The sequence below is a fragment of the Aedes aegypti genome, chromosome 3, assembly GCF_002204515.2.
Source record: "Aedes aegypti strain LVP_AGWG chromosome 3, AaegL5.0 Primary Assembly, whole genome shotgun sequence".
NCBI lineage: Eukaryota > Metazoa > Arthropoda > Insecta > Diptera > Culicidae > Aedes > Aedes aegypti.
In genome coordinates this window covers 117093697-117117672 of record NC_035109.1, presented here as the reverse complement: position 1 = coordinate 117117672, position 23976 = coordinate 117093697, and the positions used below count along the sequence as shown (strand labels likewise).

Here is a 23976-nt window from a genome sequence, read left to right as displayed (position 1 = left end):
AGTAGAGGCTCTCGCTCTCATCGGTCCCTTCGGAGGCAATTCTTCGAATCACTCCATTTTCGGAAATCGCAGGGACGATTTGGAATGTGTTCCAGAAGTCGACACCTAGGATCAGTTGCTTCGTCAACTGCGGTATTAACAACGTTGGAACCACATTCTTATGTCCATTGTAAGTATATGGAATTTGTACTACACCTTCACAGCCGTACACAGTCCCATCCGCTGTCTTTATTTGAAGATTGATAGGTTGTACTTGGAATTGATGTTTTTCAATTAATTCCTTAGAATTTATTATACTAGCACTCGCTCCTGAATCAAGTAGCGCATTTACAGTAGTTCCCAAAATATTCACTTGAATATGAGGACACTTTTGTGGTTTAATATTTATGTTGAAAGATTGAGCAAATTTCGAAAAGCTTGTGGGAGTGTTTTCATCCGAAACAGAAAAATCCCTCCCTACGATCTTTCCGTGTACTCGTTTTCCTGCTGTGTTGGAGGAAAACGGTGATCATTTGGGCAATTAGATGTAACACAGTTCATTTGTCCACAGAAATGGCAGAATATCTTCTTTGGTCGATTACAATCCCTCCAGAAGTGACCAAACTGGCGGCAATTCCAGCACAAAATGTTATTCTGAGCATTTGCCTCCGGTTTTGGTTCTGCATTGGTTGCATTCGGAGTCATAGCCCTTGGCTTTTCGACATTTTTCTTTCGGTTGATTACTTGAGTGATTGCGTTTAGCTCTTCAGTCTCTTCTTCTTGAGTTTCCAACAAATCTATCTCTTCTATGTTGTTAATTTGATGGTTTTTGTGTCGTGGATAAGTTGTATAGTTACGATACATCGCCTTATCTAATCCATGACAAATGAGTATCAAATCTTCAATACGGTCTATCCTATAAATCGTAAGGAACGGCTTATAGCTATCTCTCATGTTTTCCAAAAGTATGTCTAATTTTCTGGCTTCGGTCATGGGCTTGGTCAGCTGCTGAGCTAATTTCTCAATTGCTCCGACGAACGCATTAAATGTTTCCTGAGGCAATTGCCTTCTGTCTAACATTTGTCGTTCAATTACTTTGTCTTTGTTAGGGAGTTCAAAGCGAAGTCGAAGCTGGTGTTTGAAACTTGTCCAGTTAACAAATTTGTGGCAAAATGATAGCCATTCCACTCTTCTGCTTCCGAGCCTTCTTTAAAAAGAAAGTTGGCTTGGCTAAGTAATTCTTGTTCGGGAATCCTATTATTTTGAGCTAATATTTCCACTCTGTTGACAAATTGTGTTACAGTAAGCCCTCTCGCATCTCCACTGAAATTAATTCTCCATTTACTAATTGGAACCTGCCATTTGTTTCGCCAATCTGACTGTAGACGCACCCCTTGTACCGGTGGCATATTCCTCAGTGATGAAACATGAGATGCCACTGAATTAGGGTAAACTGGTCGATTATTGGGTGGACCCTCCCTGTTTCTTTGCGGTTCTGCTCTTAGTTGTGGCTCTTGTAGCCAACCTGGTATTTGTTGCTGTTCAAACTGATGTGGATATGCTTGTTGTTGAGCCACAGGATGTGGAGCTGGTGGATTTGGTGACAGAGGTTGTATCAAGGGTTGTTGTAGAGTTAGAGGTTGAGAAAATGGGTTAGATAGAGCAATTGATTGGTCTGCTGGTGGTGTTGGAATAGGTGGTAGCGGGGATAGTGGCGGAGGTGGTGGCAATATTTCTTGTTCTGACCAAACAGGGGTCGATGATGATTACTGATTCATTGCTGATTTCAGCTGATCCATCATTGATGCCAATTGGGTGGACAAAGTATCTTGAATATACTTGTTTATTTCGTCCTTCCATTGCTCAACTTGAGACACTGTGTGTGATTGATTTATCGTTTCTCTTCTCCTTGGAAGTAAGGGTTCCTGATTACTTTCTTCTCGAATATTTTCGCGACCTCCTGCAGCTATGTCTAACTGACCCTCTTCGTCTAGAAACTGAATTTCGTCAATTTTTTTGGTGAAATTTTCTATTGCACTCCTTCTTCTATCTTCAGGACTTCCGTACCTATCAATCAGACCTTCAATATCCGCAATCAATCCATCTCGGAGTCTTTGTTGTTCTCTTGTAACCGTATTTGCCCTCATCATTCTCAATCTATAGTGTCTCAAACGTGAAATATGTTTCGGCTCGGGGAATAACTCTAGAACATGCTTTATGTCCAGAACTTTCTCCTTCACCAAGCCATATTCATCAACGATTGATTTTTTTCCCCTCAACTGTCTCGGTTTCCTAACTTCTTCCAATTGAGCGTTTCTTAAAGCATTTCGCCTATCTTGTAGGGTTCCCTCCAAGGGTAAACACCTTATTTTTAATTCGAATTCAACTTCATCAGCCAATAAATCATTGGGATTAATAAACGATTCAAACTGTCCCATTCGTTCGGAATCCATGTTTTAATCTACAATATTGTTTTTCTTTTCAGGTATACTCAGCAACCCAAAATAGAGGAAAAAATAAGAAATTCAGTCAAATATAACACTAATGCTTCTAATAATATTGTGAACATCAAAAATATATACAACTTAAACGTAAAATTTCAACTAATTCACCTCAAATAACTAATTCAATATTTCAATAACTTAACAACTAAAAATGAATGAAAAAGAGTTCAATAAAATATGCTTATAGTTCAAAAACCAAAAATAATCTAATATCGTTTTACTCAAATCCGTTAGTTGGGCGCCAAATGTAACGGGAGTTGGGAGGGTGGAAAAAGGAAGGAGCGAAACAGCCTTCGCTTAAGCGCCAGGCAAGTGCAGAGACTTACCGCGAAGGAGCGTGTCTATCTCAAAATCCCGTCCCCGACTGAGACCTCAGGGCGAGTCCTTGTCTTAAACCTCCAATCCAAAACCGAGACTTCTGAACGCACGAGCTAACTACAACAGCCAAAAGATTATAAAAATACAGGGTGGACCGGTTTCCTTTGAAGGTTTTCCAAATCCAGAGCCTATTCTACGACGAACCCGGAGTAAAACTGGATTAAAAATTCCCTTGGTACGACCACTTCTCATCAAATCAGTACAATGATACTGAAACGTTGGCTTAACATTTTTAGATATTTTTATTCTTGCAACTATTGTGCAATGCCTACGCTGCCTTAATCCATCGATTCGTTCTTAGGATCTAGTGTTAGTTTGCAATTTACAATGTTTGATTTTCTTGCTACTTGCCCTTTTTTGTGCTCCTGCTTACGCTACTGCCCATTCGCTGCAATCTCTAGGCCAGCGGCACGTGGTAGCCGTGCTTCCAGCGGCACGTGGTAGCCCCTGATGGTAGGCAAGAGGTGCTTCTCCGTGCCGAACGTAACCGTCGTAACCTCGTTGTGGGATTCCGTTCGCCGTGGGGAGTCGGACTAGTGGCTATCCCGTTTAACTGTCACGGGCGAGGGGCCGTTCACAGAATTTGATGACGCAATAGAGGTCCCCAAGCAAACTGCCACGAACACCAACGAACAATCAATCTTACACAAGTCGATTTCCTCAGAATGAAAACGTATCGGTGTTTGTTTGACGTCACTGAGCTTTCGGTAAACGGCAGGCCAACAAGGAAGTTGTTGTTTTGCAGCAATTCTGTTTATATTTGGATTCTCACAGCAAACAAAAGCAATGTTGTGACAGTTCTCACAGCAAACAAAGAAAATTTTGTCAACATTGCACTACTACGCAGGCAACTGGATTGGTCTATGACGATCGCATCACGTCACAAGTAGCGATTTTCACACGGGGCGTCACGGGTGGCGATACACTACGGCTTAGACTGGTCCTGGGGGTTAGACCTTCGTTTGAAGGAAAATCTGCAAACGGGTTCATAAGAGCAATTAGCACTGGGCTATAGGGGCACAATTTGAGGATTTACCTGTTATTCACAGAACGTGGTTAAGGAAGGGGCCTTAAGCCCTGTATTGGTTTAGAGCACCAAGCCTAATTAACAATAATTCGATTAGCTAAAGGGCCTTTATCTAACTTTCGACAAACTTACAACTCACTTTCTCACATTAACCGATTTCACTAGTGTTTTTACTTTGCTAGTTCTTATTAAATCAATGGGGCTTACATTTGCCTCCCACTACTAGTTTTAACTTGGACACTTTAGTAGCGCTTTTTCACTATTTGGCACGTTTAGGACAACCTTTCGCCTCGGTGGTCAGATACAAAGAGAACGTTCAATCTGGATTTCGGATCTTTCATCCTACTATCGTTTCGCGAGGCTATTGTTTTAGTGATCATGCCTAACATCCGTTCAGTTTCGGTATGGAAAACCGCCAACTTGAACTGTCTTCAATCTGCATTGGATAGGAATCAGAGAGTGGGAACGCTTTCGCTGTGGATTTAGACGAGGGCATATTTCGTATGCTGTTGAGGTTTGAATTTTAATTTAGGCAGGGATTGAAAACATTTTTTACAGCATAAGGAATATCTTTTTTTTTTATAGGAAGGAAAGTTTGTAACTTTGTTACAGAATATCGGCTGTTCTTCATGATTTACAGTGTCTATGGGTATTTCAATTGATAGAAAAACAAAGGATTATCCTTCTTTTGAAGTTTTGCTGTTTTCAGGGCTATGCATTAGAGTTTTATCTGACTTTTGGTTTCGACTGATTTAAATTAGCATCAGGGAAAAAATATCATTTTTTTTTTTATTATAAGACCCCATCTAGGGTTAGGTCTTCTTCTCAGCTACTCAAGCATTTACTGAGAGCTTTTCTGATAATTTGATCACTTTTGTATTTGCACATCATGCTTTTTATTAGGAGATGATCTGCAACCCGAACCATGAGAAGATAATTCAAGGATTGCGGGTGTGATGTCGCACCAATCTACCCAAGCTCTGAAATCAGTTTTACAGAAAACACATACATCACTCTTGAGCTCAGACTCATTTCTCTTCAGAACCACCTGATGGTATTACTTCGAGAAGAACCTATTGCATATAGCACTTTACCACATGCAACAGAATAAAAACCTAGGCAAACTGCTTATCCCAGCTGCCTTGAACATTGTTACAGGGATCCAGCCGAACCATCCAACGAGTGTAATGCACCTCGATGCAGTTATATAATTACCAGCAGTGCTGGGAATGGTAATAGTAGGGTAAATTATGTATTTTGGACAGGCTAAGGATATGTCTGGAAACGGCGATCGATTACCTGCCTTAGATACTAATATTTTATTATGTTATGATACTTATATGCTTAATGCATCATTGTTTTCTGAGTTTCTGGAGAGAAAAAGCTTACAAACTGTAGCAATAGGTGCCAAAATAGCGTTTTTTAATTGCCTGTCTGTTATACATTTCGGACATCAAATATACATTTTGGACACCCTCATGTGAATATAATTTGGACAGGGGCGTTATCTCACTATCTATTCAATGGTTTCTTAAAAGAATGATCTTATCATAATGTTTGAAGAGTTTACATGTGACTTATGCATTTTTTCGCTTATTGGATGTGTATATTAGTGATAATCAGGCTTGATAGAAACTCCTCTGCGATGCAAAGAGGAGGCGATTTTGCCGTTTTTCTGAGGAGAAAAAAATAAACTCAAAATTTTCAACACAGATCCTCAAGCGATTCGAGTGAGAGTGCAGAAAAATGCGAGGATTTTTTCAGACACTCTCTCTCTCTCGTTGCGATGCTCACCATCACTCACACTTCAAACGAACTCTCGAGTCTGCCGCCCGAACAGACAGTCCTCGGGGAGTTGTGAGAGCACCCTTTTTTGATGGAATTTAACTCGGCTTTTTTTTGTGCTGCATCTTCCTCGCTCATTTTTCGTTGCCTCACTGCTTAGCATTTTTTGGCTCCCTCGCAAAGAGGCACTGGCAGCACGCTGCTCTAGAGTATGTCACCGAACTCTGATGATGTTGAGGAGAATTATCAAGCCTGGTGATAATCAATAATTTTATTTAATTGAAGCAAATATCATCAGATCCACGAAATACGCCTGCAAGTATGCATGCATGCGATATTCCAGTGCGTTTCATCAGATGGCCAAATTATATCAACTGAACAAAAACCGTAATCTATTTTGGACACCACCTGATTTATGCCTTATATACTAATGTTAAGATTTTAGATGAACTTAGCTTCAATTTTAGACATATTTTGTCATATTGCCGCCTTTACACTTTTTATGAATGCTTATTCTGAGCACTATTATTGCGTTTAAAGTATGTTCTTGAAACATACATCCTCTTGCATTCGTAGGTTTCACAGGTGTTCTTTTGATACAATTTACAGTTTTGATATTTTTGAAGCCAATTTGTAATTGCTATGAAATTTGCCATCATTATTAAATTGCATAGTGTATTAATAATGCAATACATGATTTTCCGTACATAAACTCCTCATCATCTCATTGTAAATGAGCATAGAACAAGCAGCCTGTCCAAATTATATGCATTTCCAAGTTATATACGTTACCCTAGTAGGCTTGAATTTCGCGAAAATCACGTGGCTCTCTCACTACAGTAGTTTAAAATCGTGAATCTCATCAAGTAGCCTATATTGGGTACATGAATTTCTCTAAAACAGTAGTGTCATTGAAGGCTCTAAATGCGGGAAATGCAGCGGGAAATAGAACATTTTTCTACAGTAATTTTGGGTTGCCCTTAGCAACGGATGTTTTGCAATTTTCAAGGCTGTTTGCCTACAGCAGCGATGGGCGTGAGTTTCACTGGCTTCGCTGAATGTGATTGGCTCTGTTTGACTACTGTAGAGTGAGTTTCAGATTTTTTCCCAACCCTGATTACCAGGAGAACATAAATGACCTAACAATTCTCCAACCAAACCGCCTTTCTACGCATCAGAATCGTAGTGTGCTGCGCTTCACGAAAATTCTAAAAGCGCGCGCTAGGGAAGATTCAACACATGCGCTGCTCAGTGCTACGCTCGCCATCGGTATCCAAGTTGTACAACAACTGCTTAGTAACGAAGAGTCTCTACAGCTATTTTTACCTTATTATGCAGGTTTCTAGTTGGTCTACATGATACGGTCGAAGACGCGCGATCCGGAAGTTACAATTGTTTTTGAACAACGCATGTGACGGACCGCATGAGACGCATTAACAAATTACCCTGAAGGGGGGTCCGTAGCCTTGAGGTTACGCTTTCGCTTCATAAGCGGAAGGTCATGGATTCAATTCCCAGCCCCTCCAAAAAAATAACCCGTCCAGCCACCAGAAGACGCCGCACGGAGGACCGTGCTTAGGGGAACACATCCATCCTCCGTCAGTATCAGATGGTGACTGAGACAAACTGACCCACTTCGCAGGCAGCTAGCCTCAAACGACTCAGGAACACGGCAAAACGAACCACCGCAAGAGCAATGGACTATGGCTTATGGAAATCGATTGGACCAACAGCAGAGCACTCTCCTACCTGCTCGGTGTGAGAGCAAAAGAGCAGAAGAGAGTGAAAGCAGATGTAAATATAGACATATACAGTGCACGGGTGAGCCTGAAAGTCTAACAAAATTTCACCCCAAAAAGATATTTGACTAGTTGAAATTGAACCTCCTTCAGCACGGTCTTTCTGAAAATATGCGCGTTTTCGTCACGCCTATTTTATCTGTAGCGCTTGTACTTGGTTCATTGATAACTTGCTTTTTATCTAAACAGTATAGCCTTTTGTTGTTCCTAAATTTTTGTCCATTTTTTCAGAATTCTCATCAGAGCCTTTCCAGGATTTTTATCAGAATATTCCCAGTATTCTCATCAAAAACGATCCACAATTCTTCCTGGACTTTCATTATAAGTATTGCAGGAATCTGATAAGAATCCTTCCAGGATTCTCCTAAGAATCCTTCCAGGATTCTCCTAAGAATCCTTCCAGGATTCTCCTAAGAATCCTTCAAATATTCTCCTTCAAATATTTACAAAATTCTCAGCATAATCTTTCAAGGATTCTCATTAGCATGCTTCTAGGATTCTAATCAAAATCCTTTCAGAATTCTCATATGAATCCTTCCACGGTTCTTATTAGAAACCCGGATTTTTATCAGAATAAAACTTAAAGTAGCATCTGTACGAGCAGAATGCGGGTAGGGTAGTTTACGTATTGGTGGCAGTCTAAGCCGATATCGCACTTTTTGTAATTTGCTTGGACATCAGTAGACAAATTACGTCTTTGTCTGATTAGATTTATGGGCTGCTCAATCCTCTATCGATTGACACCGATGGATTTGTTGAAAGCTTTTTTGAATTGTATTTACAACGCTTCGAACATCTCTTGTTAGTGTGACTATTGTCGGCAGCCCAATTCTCTTCGGCAGTGTTATTCGAAAAACACGCCAAGCCGTTCCCATAGGAGACGTTAGCCACAAGAAAGGACGTTCCAAGTAATACTGTTTCGTATGTTAAGCCCTCTTCAACATTTAATCCAAGTTCTCTCACCGTTTCCCTTACGGTTCCCTCTAACATCGAAGAAAATTGATTGATATGCCAATAAACAAATTGAATATTCCCATAAGAACTGCAGGCAAATCTGTTCGGCAGCTTCAAATAAGTCGCATTATAAGGCGTGTTCAATTGAATTGATGACGACTCTGGCGAAATTGTTTGCTCAGTATTGAAAATCTCATCAGCGGGAAGCTAACAGAACAGAGAAACATTTTAAAGTTTTCATTGGTATGTTTTGATAGAAAAATACTGTGAATTCGGTGTTTGAAATTTGGTTGCCGATTATAGTCGAATGGTGCCGAAGCTGTAAATTATTCTATTTTCTATTGACAATACCTGGTCTTTTGGAACCAAAAACGGAGTTCTAAAACTGAGTCTAAAATGACCATATGTAATCAAAATGACCAGGTTTGTTTCCGATGGTCTTTTTTTTATTTTATAAATATGATTTTACATGTCACAATATGGAAAACATAATTAGATTTGGGATGGTTCTCAAAAATCCCATACTGAGAGTTTAGGCCTCCTTTGAACATGTCAAATAGTCAAGCGTATTGTGGTTGCAATTAGCGTTGGGCAAATTTGTCCAGAACATCGATGTTACTGAATCGATTCACATTTCAACTGCCGAATCGATTCACCGATTTAATCGAATCCTTTGAATCGATGTTTTCAAATCGATTCGAATCGGATGAAAATTGACATTTATGTAGCTTGAAATGAGACCAGATCAATTTGCATTCGATTCCAACATCTTTCAATCAAATCAGTTTCGAAAATTTATCGAACAAATTTACTACCTCAAGATTACATCAAAATATGGTTTCTTTTCCACAAATTTATTAAGAAATATTTAACGATTTCAACAAAATAAATCGAATCAAAAAATCGAATGAAGAGAATCGATTCACCTGATTTTAGGTGCTCCAAACATCGATTCAAAAAATCGATTAATCGGAAAGCAAACATCGATTTTCGGAACATCGATTCAAAATCGCCCAACGCTAGTTGCAATCTTTTATTGTTACGATTATTGCATTGCACATCTAGTTTTGGTTCATTAAAAGCGTTTTTTTTTTCATTTATAAGCAGGTAAAATCAACTCATCGGTGAAAAATCTGAACTGCTACGGCAAATGAAAAGTAATAAGTTGTTAACAAGATGTTTATGAAAGCCTTATTTAGTTGTATTATATAAGGATAATAGTGTTGCCTAACGCAGGACACCTAGATACAAGAAATGAATGTTAAGTTTGAAATAATATTAATGAAGGAATTAAAAAAAGCTTAGAAGCAGGCTTTGTCCCAATTGAGATGCAATTCCAGAAAGTTAAAAGTAGATGTGATGACGCATATATATTTAATTATTATTTTAGAGTACATTAAAGGATTACTGACAAGCAACTTCTATCATTCCATATTTACGTCTTTTTATGGTATCCAGCAGAAAGAAAAAAACATATTGAAGGAAATGCCCGCGCAAACCAGGAAAACAATTCCATTGCAAGAGAAAGACACGCTTGATCACTTCCCATTTTACTTCACAGAGTTTCTTAACGTGGAAAACATGTTTTCAAACCTGTTGCAGCATGAAACGCTTCTCAGAATGTCCATCTCTGAAAGGCCTGCTTTCACGTTTCTATGCGCTTCCATCGGAACTTCCATGCAGTGATAATGTCATCTTCCCCATCAAGTTTTCGGTTTTTGTCATTTAGTATCCAATTATAAACTCACACTTTCTATTTCAATGAGCACTACCCGAAGCGAGAAATGACACCAAATGCACTATTTGAAACCAAGCAATCAAGCAATCAAGCAATCAACAAAATGCGATAGATCCGTCCATCAAGCAGGTAAGTAGCTTTGTAATTTGCTTTCAAAACATCATAAAAGCGTTCTCACACTCTCCGTTGTTTATCTGCACGAAAATTTTGGTTGAAACCGGCAATTCCATCAACCTGCATCCACGAAAACAAACCCACGAAAAAAAAAACAAACATTCCATTACAATAAACCCAACCTGGAAGGGATGCATTCAACAGGGCATTACACAAGTTTTCCCGCGGCTCTCGATTAACTCACTTTTAGCATGCCATCAGCGTAAAGAGACGTTCAAAGCCTCAACAATCCAATGCTGTCACCGATGAGGAGACGTTTCTTCCAAAACGGGGGAACAGTTCTCTTCGCGCAGCCAGTCGAAAAACCTTGAGCGTGATTTCGTTGCTGTCAAAGGGACGACAAAGGGTGAGCCGGGAGCTTACACCAGATCACGACAAAATCTCCGCAGCCAAGTTTAAGCTGTTCTTCGTCTTCATCCACTCACTGCGATTATGTTGAAACAATCCAATCGTCTTCCAAAACACATGGAGCTTCACTTTCCAGAAGCCTGTATCTACCTACACACCAATAGCACTCACCCCTTCAAATATCCTCACATTTAAGACGCCGGAACGACTTGGGATCGACACGTGACGCGCGGACAACCGGCACCGTTGGCGTCCAGAACTCAACTGTTGGCAAGTTGTTTGCTTGAGTTCGACGCTGCTACAGGTGAGAAGCCGATGCGCAATGTTGTGAGCGCGGATTATTTTGAATCACGGCGACTCGTCACGGTACCTATGCTGTACAGGTGAAGACTCCAGCTGGATGCAGCGTGATGCGCGGGGCAGTGTGTTGTTGATGCGCGCATCGCTTAGGCGGGCGCCGCGAGAGAGAATGCAGAGAACGAGTAGCAGAGCGCTCAATGTTTGGCTCTTTTATGTGTTATCCACTCTTTCGATATGTTTTAATACGAACCGGTAAACAGCCTAATGTTAGGCGCAAAGCTACCGGTTTCAACTCCAGAGTCAAGACTCTAGAGTGTATATTCGTCAAATAGGCCAAAGGAAAAGGTAGAGTGAGTTTATAGCAGAGAAAAAGTAGATTTTGTATGAAAATTGACAGGAAAATGAAAGACAAGTTCATCCACTTCAACTGGCTTAATGAGAATATGACCGTTGAACTTTTCAAAGGGGTCACTGTAAACCGGGAGCAAATTGATCGCTAGGGCGAATTTGATCAGGTCGGCACCAAAAAACATTTCCTCCCAAGGATGCTGAAGGTTTCGTTGGAACCACATACATTCCAAGTTTTTGTGTTTAATGATGATTTTGAACTATTTCGTTTTCATTGTGGTCAGTTTTGCATTGAAACATTCACACTTTTTGAAGGTGTAAGCAATACATTTGCAAATGTCGGTGCTAAATAAATCACTGGGGCTATGCCTACATGTCAACTTTGTTGTGTAAGCTTAATTATTAACTACGGAACACATATCAAGTATAGGTTTTAAAACCGTTTATTCACAAATATACAGATTTTCAAAGTTTAATTTTTCAATGAAATTGTCAAATACTTGAGTTGTAAGAATTTTGAGATCATTTTTAGATTAAGGAAACCCAGATTTAGTAATTAGGAAAATTTTTAATTCTTAAACCTGCTTTGTTTGCATGATGATCAATTTCACCGCAGTGTGTCATTTTATTTTTTTGATATTAAATCTATTTTTATTATATGTTAAATATTATTTCATGAAAAGTCGATAACACAGACTAATAAAGATCAATGAAGTACTGATTTTGTCAATATTCATTTGGCAATTTTTGAGTTCCAAAGGATAACACAACAAAAAGTTGTAAAATAGTGATCAATTTGCCCCCGAATTACGGTACAGTATGGCTCATAAAAAAATGCGAAAATTGTTTGAACGTGAATATGGCATCCACAACCGTTATTTTCGTTGTTTTTGTGAGTGAATGTAATTTCTGATTACTGTAGAATATTCTGACACAACTTCAATATCTAGGACAATTTTTGTCATATTTTTCTTACTATACTAAATAATGTAATAAAGCAAAAAAGTTTAAAGGTTTTGTACGCTCAAAGTTCAAACAGTGTCTGATTGTCGCTTACTCTGGTGATAAGCTTTTCACCTTCAAAAATCACACTTTATTGTTGGAAATTTCAGTTTGTTCGGTATCAGAGGATGGACGAGTTTTTCATGGTCACAATCAAATGTTTTGCCAAAGTCTTAGTTTTGGGGGTATTAGCGTCTTATAGGTTTGATATACCTTTATTTTTTGTTAAAGTTTCGGAGGTCTATAACAATTTTTTGAGCATGAATTTGTTCCTTAGGTTAGAGACAACTAATATCAATACTAGCTCATATGTTTTGAGCAAAACAGAGCCGCTTAACAAACTTATATGCAGGTTCAACCACGGCTGTCCAAAATGAGCCGGTTTTTTGAAAAAAAAAAAAAAAAAAAAATTGTGTCTCCAATTATCCAGGAATGAAAAATGGAATTCTATCATTTGCTATGGGCAAATGCTGGAAACAAGGCCTGTAAATAATCTCACGCCATGATGTTTTAGAAGCTTTCATCATAAAGATATTGAACTCGACGATCGCATGATAAAAATTGAAGGTATGCTTTCAATTCCTCTCAAGTTAGGTGAAAGTAACAGATAAAAGTCATGTCCAAAGCGAAAAACTTAGTCTGAATAGATTAAACAAAACTAATAATGAATAACATTTATGTTTCGTTTACATTTTCTTTATAAAAACTACCATAAACAAGATATGACGATTTTCGCATTTTTTTATGTGCCATACTGTATTTGGACTCACTGTGACTGTCGACAACGACACCAGCAGAGAAATCAGAGAGACGCATCGAGGCTGGAAATCGTGCCCACTTTAGACTCCGTAGAACTCTTCGTATTTGATACCTGGTCAGGCACGAAGAATGACTTACGAAACTATCGCGGAATTGCGATTATCTCTTGTATCCCTAAACTCCTCGAATCTCTCGTGAAAGACAAAATTTTCCAGGAAGTAAAAAAAACAAATTATTAGCATGCAGCTTATCAGCTAGCTTATCAGAGCGTCTGTTCTCTATGCGGCTCAAAACAGCGTCTGTTCTCCATGTTAGGAGCGGCTGATCATCGTTCTAGTGCCAGCGTGGGACTCTAAACAGTGCTGTGCACGATGATCCTCCGGCGAGACAGGGGGTTGGTGCAGGCCTTACAAGCCAGCCGTAAAAATCATCAGTACAGGAAGCATACAATGTAAATTCGGACCGGAACAATCGGCATAGACGCAGGCATCGAAAACGGACTAACGATTGGAAACTCGGATCATGGAACTGTAAACCTCTCAATTTCTTGGGAAGTACCCGCATTCTTTCCGAATTATTGAGGGTCCGCAAGTTCGGCATCGTAGCGCTACAGAAGGTTTGCTGGAAAGGGTCGACGGTACATACTTATAGGGATGGTTATACCATCTACCAGAGCTGCGGCAACAGACATGAGCTGGGCAGAGTTTTTATCATGATGGGCGAAATGCAGAGGCGCGTGATTGGGTGGTGGCCAATCGATAACAGAATGTGCAAGTTGAGGATCAAAGGCCGTTTCTTCAATATCAGCATAATCAACGTGCACAGCCCTCATCTAGCAAGTGACGATGACGATAAGGCCGCTTTCTACGCGCAGCTGGAACGTGATTACGATGGTTGCCCATTAGGGTGCGGCTTATTTTTCAAAAGTTCCCAAAACCAAAAATTCGTGTGCTCTACTGAATTCAAATCACATTAAAAGAGAAACCTCAAAATCTGAGCCAAAAATATTAACATTTAGAGGTGGCGCAAGCGCCTTGAAGGTGAATTTTCAAGTTATAAAAAATGACCTTCAGTGAAGCAAACATAACTTTGTTATTTTCCAACTAATTTCAAATCTTTTAGCATCATTATCTAGAAAATTAAATTTATGAAAACTCTGTAGAACATCAAATTTGTCTAAAATCAAAACTAGTCATAGTTTAAAATACTTTTATACAAATTTTTACTCATTTTACTGAAAATTTCAACTTAGTTGGGCCATAACTTCTTGAATACTCAATCGATTCCGAATCTTTTTACATGTTTTTGAAGCAAATTTAGTTGTTTTCAAACTGTTCATACAACACATTTCTCCAAAAAATGGTTTTGCTTAAGTTTTTTACCAAAAACTATCCAAAAGCATGAATTTTTAATGAAAAAATCAAATTTCTTTTGATTATTTAAGCTTTTTCGCCAGAAATTGCATTTTTTCTATAAAACTTAAATTTAGAAAGCATCTATCCTTTATTACGAGTTGAATAGCGCATATATTTTTCAACATATGCAAACATAGTTTGGTTTCAAAATTATTTAAAAGTTGTTGCAAACTCCTTCTCGAAGGTTTAACAAATGAGAAAAACCAGTTTCAGCTTTAGAGATAATATTTAACTGGCAACAATTTGAAAAATCTGGCATTTTTCGTTAAAAAATCATGTTTTTGTGCAGTTTTTGCTGAATAACTTGGTCAAGACATATTTTTAGTGAAATGTGTTGTATGAACAGTTTGAAAACAACTAAAATAGCTCCAAAAGCATGTAAAAAGATTTGAAATCGGTTGAGTAATCATGAAGTTATGGTCGAACAAAGTTGATTTTTTTAGTAAAATGAGGAAAAATTTGGAATAAATTACTTTTAACTAAAACTTTTTTTGACTTTAGACAAATTTGATGTTCTACAAAGTTTTCGTAAATTTAATTTTGAAAGTATTGATGCTAAAAGTTTTAAAATCGCTTAACAAAGTTATGATTACTACACTGAAGGTCACTTTTTATAACTTGAAAATTCACCTTCAAGACGCCTGCGCCACCCCTAAATGTTAATATTTTTGGCTCAGATTTTGAGGATTATCTTTCCATGTGATTTGAATTCAGTAGAGCACACGAATTTTTGGTTTTGAAAACTTTTGAAAAATAAGCCGCACCCTATTGCCCATGCCATGATGTCAAAATCGTTATCGGAGATCTCAACGCTCAGGTTGGAGGAGGAATTTAGACCGACTATAGGGAAGTTCAGCGCTCACCAGCTTACGAACGAAAACGTCCTTAGACTGATTGATTTCGCCGCCTCCAAAAACATGGCCATACGTAGTACCTACTTCCAGCACAGCCTCGCGTATCGGTACACCTGGAGATCACCCCAACAAACTGAATCGCAAATCGACCACGTTTTGATTGATGGAAGACACTTCTCGGACATTATCGACGTCAGAACTTATCGCGGCGCAAACATCGATTCGGACCACTACCTAGTGACGGTTAAAGTGCGCCAACGACTCTCCGTTGTGAACAACATTCGGTACCGACGCCCGCCACGGTACAATCTGGAACGACTCAAGCTACCCGAAGTCGCAACTGATTACGCGCAAAGCCTTGAAGCAGCGTTGCCGGAAGAGGGAGAGCTCACCGAAGCCCCTCTTGAGGACTGCTGGAGTAGTCTCAAAGCAGCCATAAACAACGCAGTGGAAGGTGCCATTGGGTTCGTGGAAGCAAATCGACGGAACGGTTGGTTCGACGAGGAGTGTCAGACGGTTTTGGACGAGAAGAATGCAGCGCGGGCGATGATGCTGCAGCAAGGCACCCGTCAGAACGTGGAACGATACAAACAGAAGCGAAGACAGCAAACCCATCTATTCCGGGATAAAAAGCGCCGCCTTGAAGAGGTGGAGTTCGAAGAGATGGAGCAGCTGTATCGTTCTCAAGAAACACGAAAGTTCTACAAGAAACTAAATGCATCCCGCAAAGGCTTTATGCCGCTAGCCGAAATGTGCCGGGATAAGGATGAAGGCATCTTGACGGACGAACGTGAGGTGATTGAAAGGTGGAAGCAGCACTACGATGAACACCTAAATGTTGCAGAGGAGGAAGATCAAGACAGCAGGAGGAATGGCTTCATCAGTACGGTGGATGAGGGAGACGTGCCAACTCCCACAATAGGTGAAGTTAAGGATGCTATCAAACAGGTCAAGAACAACAAAGCAGCTGGAAAGGATGGTATTGGAGCGGAACTTATTAAAATGGGCCCGGACAGGTTGGTCACTTGTCTGCACCGATTGATAGCCAGGATCTGGGATACAGAACAGCTACCGGAGGAGTAGAAGGAGAGAATAATATACCCAATATACAAAAAAAGTGACAAGTTAGAATGTGAGAACTATCGAGCGATCACCATTCTTAATGCAGCCTATAAAGTGCTTTCCCAGATCATCTTCCGCCGTCTATCGCCACTGGCAAGCAGATTTGTGGGAAGTTATCAAGCCGGTTTTGTGGACGGGCGATCGACGACAGACCAAATCTTTATGTTGCGGCAGATCCTCCAAAAGTGTCGCGAATATCAAGTCCCTACGCACCACCTATTCATCGATTTCAAAGCGGCCTATGATACCATCGACCGCGAAGAGCTATGGAAGATTATGGACGAGAATGGTTTTCCCGGGAAACTGACTAGACTGATCAAAGCAATGATGGATAGTGTACAGTGCTGTGTGAAGATATCGGGTGCATTATCGGACCCGTTTGAAACACGCAAAGGACTTCGACAAGGTGATGGTCTTTCCTGCCTCCTGTTCAATATTGCGCTAGAAGGTTATGAAACGGGCGGGCTTCAACATGCAGGGCACGATCTTCAATATATCCAGCTAGTTTATCTGCTTTGCTGAAGATGTGGACATTGTCGGAAGAACGTTCCAGGTGGTTTCTGAACAGTATACCAGGCTGAAACGTGTAGCAGATAGGGTTGGATTGAAGGTAAATACGTCGAAGACGAAATATCTGCTGGCTGGAGGAACCGAGCGCGATAGAGCTCGCATAGGCAGACGCGTGACGATCGACGGGGATGAGTTCGAAGTGGTGGATGAATTTGTCTAGCTCAGACCATTGATAACGTCGGATAACAACTGCAGCACAGAAATCCGAAGACGTATCATTGCCGGAAGTCGTGCTTACTATTAACTCCACAAGACCTTGCGGTCTTGTAAACTTCACTTCCGTACTAGGTGTTCCATGTACAAGACGCTAATAAGACCGGTAGTCCTCTACGGGCATGAGACGTGGACAATGCTCGAAGAGGACCTGCAAGCGCTAGGAGTTTTTGAAGGACGTGTGCTTAGGACGATCTTCGGCGGAGTATGTGAGAACGGCGTATGGAGGAGAAGAATGAACCACGAGCTTGCTCAACTCTACGGTGAACCCAGTATCACGAAAAGTAACTCATGAAAGTAACTAATTCTAGCGAAGCAGAAGAATTCCAGAACGCAATTAACTTATTCTTCACTTGGTGCGAGGAAGTCTCTACTGGGCTTGATCGAATGGTCACTCGCTGGTGGTGACCAATTGATCAGGTTTTCAGCTTGAGCCGCTGTTTGGTTCTCTAGATTTTAGCTCTTGAGGGTTTTGGTTTTGGCTTCGTTTCATCTTCGCTAGAAAAAATCGTTTTTTTTTGCGTCGTCACGTCGCCGCAGTTTTTTTTCGTTTTAGTTTGCACGTATTCTGTGCGCAATCGAGTTCAGATTTTCGCGTCGCCCGAGTGATATTTTGAATTTGTGAAATGAGCATGCTGATTAAAGTAGCTACAATCAAGGATGGATAAGGATAAATTTGGTGAGCTCGTTTCATGCTTTTATTTCAAATGAACAACATCACGGAGAACAAAATTTAGTGTTCGTTAACATTTTTCCGCTTAAGTTAACTATTTTTAAGGTTAATTTAGAGATAACTATAAATATAGATGATTAGACAGTATATTGTTTAAAAACAACTATACAGTATAGTTGTTGACAACTATATTTTTTATTGAATTTACATCCGCCAAACGTCAAAATTCAACTGTAATTTAGTAACCTCAAAGTAAATTTAATTGAGTTTATAATATTTTGCAATGTTTACTCAGCACTTTGTTCTGCTTTATCAACATATCTGAAAACATTCGCTGCTGCTTTATCGATCTAAACAAACATTGCAAAGATTAAAATAAAGTGCATGTCGCAAACTTGATAGGTGGTCTCCTGCGTGAGAGGTGGTTATCTTATCACCTAAATTATTCCTTGAAAGTTCAAAGAAGTAGATTTGTGAGCATGACTTGAAGTCTAGAGATGTGAATGTTTTCTGATAGTGATAGTTATCCAAATTATAATTGATATAGGTACAAGTGGATAGCTGAATCAATGAAGTGTGTGTATTTGATTTGACTTTAATTAAGTGTTGGCGTAAGTTATTTTTACTTCGGAACAGCTATTTGTGAGTAGTTAAAAATAATTAACGGGATAGTAATCTCAACATAAAGAAATTTTTCTGCGTGATATTATAAAACGTATTTTTACCATGACAACGGTGGCAATGTTACTTAAATGAATTGATTTAACAAAATATGAACAGTTCGTCACTGTAAGTGTCGACATAGACTTTTGTACACTAACATTAAAAACCCCATACCTTTTCCTTTACCTGATTTTTATCATTTAAAAAAATAACCTTTGTATGGTTCGACGCTAAAAGTATCGACTTATCATATGTTGACGTTGTCTTTAGAGTACTGATAGGTGATTTTTTGAACTGAGGTTGCATAAATAGTCATCACAACAAAGTATGCTCCGCGAATCGTATTGCACGTGTGCTAGCGATTGATTGTTCGCGAATAAAGTTTTATGATTTTGAGGATTTTTCCACTATTAGTTATTGATTTACCTCCATATATGCTGTTCGTGATTCTAAAACCATTCGAACATTGGTTGAGCGATAAATAATAGCGCGAATGCGGCATAATTCAAGTTGATCGCTACTTGTAACAACATCCGATAAACTCTTAAGGCTCAAGAATCCATCATTCAATCATCAAAAATTATAAAACCAGTTTTTTCGTTCAAATTTGAAGAATTCCACATGAAAATCTATCATTGCATTGCAGATACCAAGTGCAATATAATGATAGATTTTCTTGAACATTGCTTTAGTTGCGAGCAAAACAACTGGTTTTGAAAATTTGTAAAACGATGATGGTTATTTTCCTCTTAATACCGCGACAAACAGTGCAATGGATGCTTGATATATCCGTTCTACGCGCGCGTAATGAGGCGTTAAAACCATGCTGCTGCAAAACCAACGGCCCTCTTAGATTATTCAAATACTGTGTTGTTGAATGCTAGAGACGTTTTTTTTTCATCCTTGATTGAGGTCGTTGGGTGACTTCTGAAATATGCATCGGAAGTGACCCAACAAACATTTTTGCTGAACAAGAGCTGAACAAATCACTCTTAAGCTTATTTCAGTTAAATAAACTGTTGTTCAGCTACTAATGTTACTTGGGGAGTCCCATCAGAAGGCATTGAGAAAATGGACTTAGAGGATTACAAGCTCGATATCCGTACGAATATTCAAAAAATTCCAGTAGATTGAAATATGTTTGAATCTGAATGAAACGTTGACAATTTTCTTTTCACTCCAATAACATTCCGAAAAAATACAAAGATAAACAAAACAAGCTTCATATAAGTGTTTCACTGTGCTTGAATCTGTAGTGGGACTGATATGCGGTTACTTTTCAAGATGGGACCATCCAATTTAGTGTTTTTCCTTATTTTACAAAATGTGTTGTCTCGTTAGTCCAGCTGAAAAAGCAAAGGAAGATACGTTGAAATATCAACTCAATTTTGACGAAAATTAAGTTGGGACTGTCTGGCAGTATGGTGTTTAATAGTTACTAACCGTTTCAATAATCTTTCCTTATAACACCGATGTCCCTGAATTCTCAGGGGTTCGCCCTTCTTGCAAAGATACAAGTCTAGAATTATTGAATTTAAGAAACGAAAAATTATGGTAACATATAATCAAGTACTGATTCAAGAGACAAAGCAAGATTAAAACAGCTTTGACAAACTTTCAATATTTTCAACATTTTTGATAGGATAATTTCAACACTAGAATAATATTAACAAATTAAGTGACATGCAATAGGAGTCCTTAGCCACAGCAAAACTAAAACTTCAACGTAATTTTGGATATTCGGACGTTATTGGAAACTTAAAAAAATCTCTTTCTTGAGCTGCGAAAAAATGCGCAGCTGGAACGTCGAAACTTTTGTGTTTTGAAGAAACGATTGTATCAAGAGTTGAAAAAGCTTTTTATTATCGAACAAACTCTAGAAATAAGAAATTATATCAATTTACTTTTGTTTTACGAAAGCCATTCCACTGTTCAACACATGAGAGACAAGAATATCTGAAGATTAGAAATAGAAATAGAAAAAGGTTTGCGAGATTTTGCAGAAGATAACTTTTCAATTTCTGACTACTCTAGGGCCGCACTACTCCAATATTAAAAACTCCGCGGGCTGCACAAAACTTTGCTGAAGGCCACATGCAGCCCGCGGCACACTGGGGCAGATCGCTGTTTTCGACGACCAAAACCTCTAATACTCTGGATATGCACCCTAGAGGTTTAGTGTCTTCGATAAAGTATTTTGGAATAACTTGTACTACATTTTGACACATTCAGATTTGATCTAGCTAAGTAAAAACTGATCTAGATCAGTTTTATCTTTTGATAGGAGCGTCCTAGCAAAAAACTTTCTTCTGCAAAGTTTTTCATTGAGGCATTTTTGACATTTCTTCGGAAGACACATACACTCTATCACTGACGTGGATTACGATATATGACAATTTAGTAAAAACAGTCAAAAAATCGATTTTGAGCATTTTTTCATACAAAAAAATTGTCAAAAATATGTTGTCATCAAGTATTAGAAGCTTAACTATAACAAAGTAAATGAACATCGTTTGCTAGCAAAATTTTCAGATTTAATTATATTTTTGGTAAAAACAGTCTAAAAATAGTGTTTTACAATATCCAGGATAACTCGTGAAGCGGCAGATGGCGGCAGCTAATTTTTTGTATACGACTAGTCAAGAACATAAGTTTCATTGTCGCGAAGAAAGAAAAGTGGGGCCACGTGGGGCTTTTTTGTTGTGGTGGTTTGAAAATTTGATGAAAATATGTTAAAAAATGCTTATATTTGAGAAACTTTTCATGAATTTATATATTCTCAAATGTATTTCTAAAACATATTGCATGTTGATGAAGTGTTTTGAAAAAGTCATCACCAAACTGGTATCGTATAATATGGCTTTTATTAAACACAATACTATTACTCTAAAAAAATCAAAGGATAGATAGATAGGTAGATATACATATGGGACAAATTATCTTGAATTCCGTTTGAAAGTTTATTGGAACACCAGTTCAGAAATGACTTCTTCAAAACACTTCGCTCAAATCTCAAAAATGGTTGCACAAAATCACTTAATTTTTTCACAACAGATTCCCACCAATACAATACTATGTTTTGAAAAGTGCATGACAGAAGAAGAGAAAAATCTAAAAATCTGTGGCCTAAGATTTTAAAGTGGGTTATGCCTACGCGTCGGTCTCCCAAGAAATTTCGGAACTCATGTCATCGATTTTTTATGGAACAACATTTAACGTTTCATTAATTTAAAAAATGACATGGGCGAAATTGATCACCATATAACAAAGCAGATTTAAAAATAGAAACATTTTCCTATCTACTAAATTTTAGACTCCTAACTATAAAAATGATGTCAAATTTCTCACACCTCGTGTGTTTGATAATTTTATTGTCAAAACTGTAAAGATTTCTATGCAAAACGGATTTTAATAAAAATGAAATAGTTCAAAATCATTATTAGATATCTATAAACTAGAAAACATGAAATGTCTGTGATGCCAACGAAACATTAAGGCTAAGTAGCCCGTCATTCGTTTTGTCAACTATGATGACTTTTCAGCTTGCATTTCAAAGTGATAAAACTCAGTCTTGATAGTTTATATTGACTTGAAAAAGTATCACTGTACGCGCTAACGTGCATAAAGTATGCTGATACTGTTTCAGCTGTGTCAGTGCAAAACCAACTGATTTTCGTTAATTCGAAATCGTGAGATGAATTAGCAACAATCATCAGCGACGCGTATAAATTTCAATGACGGTCTACTTTGCCTTAAGCATCCTTAGATTTTTTTTCAAAATCAAACCGACCTCTCTCCCCTAACTATTTTTCTGGTAACGCCTCTTCTGCTAGATATAAACGGTTAGAAAATGTTTGATTGAATCATGGCTCCAAAATGAACAAACCATATTCATAAGCAGGAATCTGGAATTAATTTCAATTGTTATATAAATTCTCCCAATTTAATTTATTTAGCATCGAAGACCAAATTTTACAACCCTCGGCTGTTGAAGGTATCCTTGTGGGAAAAGAAGGCGCGATATCAAATATTTTGTTTTGTTTAGTATTTTTATCTTAATGCGATATTGTGAGCACATTTTCAATTGCTTGCCCGTCCAGTGGATTACAATAGAGTTGTAACAGATTTTGTTACTCAGTTAGCGTATTGTTATAATTTTGGCTGGTTAGTAGTTAAAATAATGAAAAATTATAATACAATTTCTTCTACACTAAACAAAACTTAAACATATAGTTTTAACTAAAATGTAACTTAAACTTCAAACCAAACAAAAATATAACTTATTTCGTAATTTTCTATTACTGAATTACAGTTAACTCTCTCTTACTCGATATTTCGTATCTCGATATCGAGTTAGAGAACCATAGTAAAAGTTGGTATTCATGGCTACCTCGATGGTCCCTTGGATCGCAGTTACACTGGTTTTGTGTTCTGTAACTCGATATCTCCCTAACTCGATGGTCCCTTCAATATCGAGTAAGGGAGAGATGACTGTATAACAAAAGTTGTTATAACCAATTGCTTCCAAAGTTGTTATAACAAATTGTATTATAATAATGTTTTAAATTGAAACAAATTTAAAACAGCCTATGTTATTATAAATGATATTGCTTTAATTATGTTATAATTTCCTTCATCAACTTAAAGTGATTCTAACAAAAATGAATCAAAAATTGTTATTTGTAACAAATCATGATATAATAGTGCTACAATTTTATTGTTATCCACTAGTCGGGTAGAAATGTCATAAAACTCATTCTCATTATCCGGCAAGTCACGTTCCACTTTGTGAGATTTTTACTGTCCAGTGTCTGTTGCTCTTATGAAGTGAATGGAAGAGTAGTCACTCAAGTGAATGAAAGCAATCGCACCTATTCCTTCTTTGAAAATCAAACTAATGTGTTTCCTCTTCATAGAGATTTAAATTTCCTTTTTTATCCTTTTTTTCAAATTACATTTGTCCATATGCAGACATGCATAATAGGCTAGTGAGCACTTTTGAAAAGTGGATTACTTTTTTTCTATCATTTCATCTACCATTTTGCCTGCCAAATCAGTAAAATTCACGCTATTCCACTATTGAATGGCACGTTCACACTTCAGCTAGTACATATAGGTATGACTTGGTTCTGACAAGTTGTCCCCTGTTTGGGTTCTTAGTTCAGGGACCAGTTTTATTCACAATACATGTGCTAAGCTGCAGACAGTGTCATGAACTTCCCTAACATTGGCTGTTGCTCGGAAGTTGTAAAACAGAGAAAAAAAACGCGATTTTTCCGGCTGTCATTTATCTCTGTTTTGCTTTGTTGCAACTTTTCCGCTCTGCATTTACGATTGAAAGTGTATAGAAACAGGACAGTGCTTAACTTCG

At 38.3% G+C, this 23976-nt stretch overlaps 1 protein-coding gene across 4 annotated transcripts in view; it reads right to left on the bottom strand.

Annotated features, from left to right (window-relative positions):
- The window catches only part of LOC5564334 (putative epidermal cell surface receptor), a 188609-nt gene extending 177657 nt beyond the window's left edge, over positions 1–10952 (bottom strand). For 3 of the 4 annotated variants that reach the window (XM_021855810.1, XM_021855811.1, XM_021855817.1), the window contains exon 1: positions 10523–10952. The gene's annotated coding sequence lies outside the window, so the exon portion shown is untranslated. The remainder of the gene's footprint in view (positions 1–10522) is intronic. The other variant, XM_021855809.1, reaches the window with a different exon arrangement.
- Positions 10953–23976: the final 13024 nt, after the last annotated feature.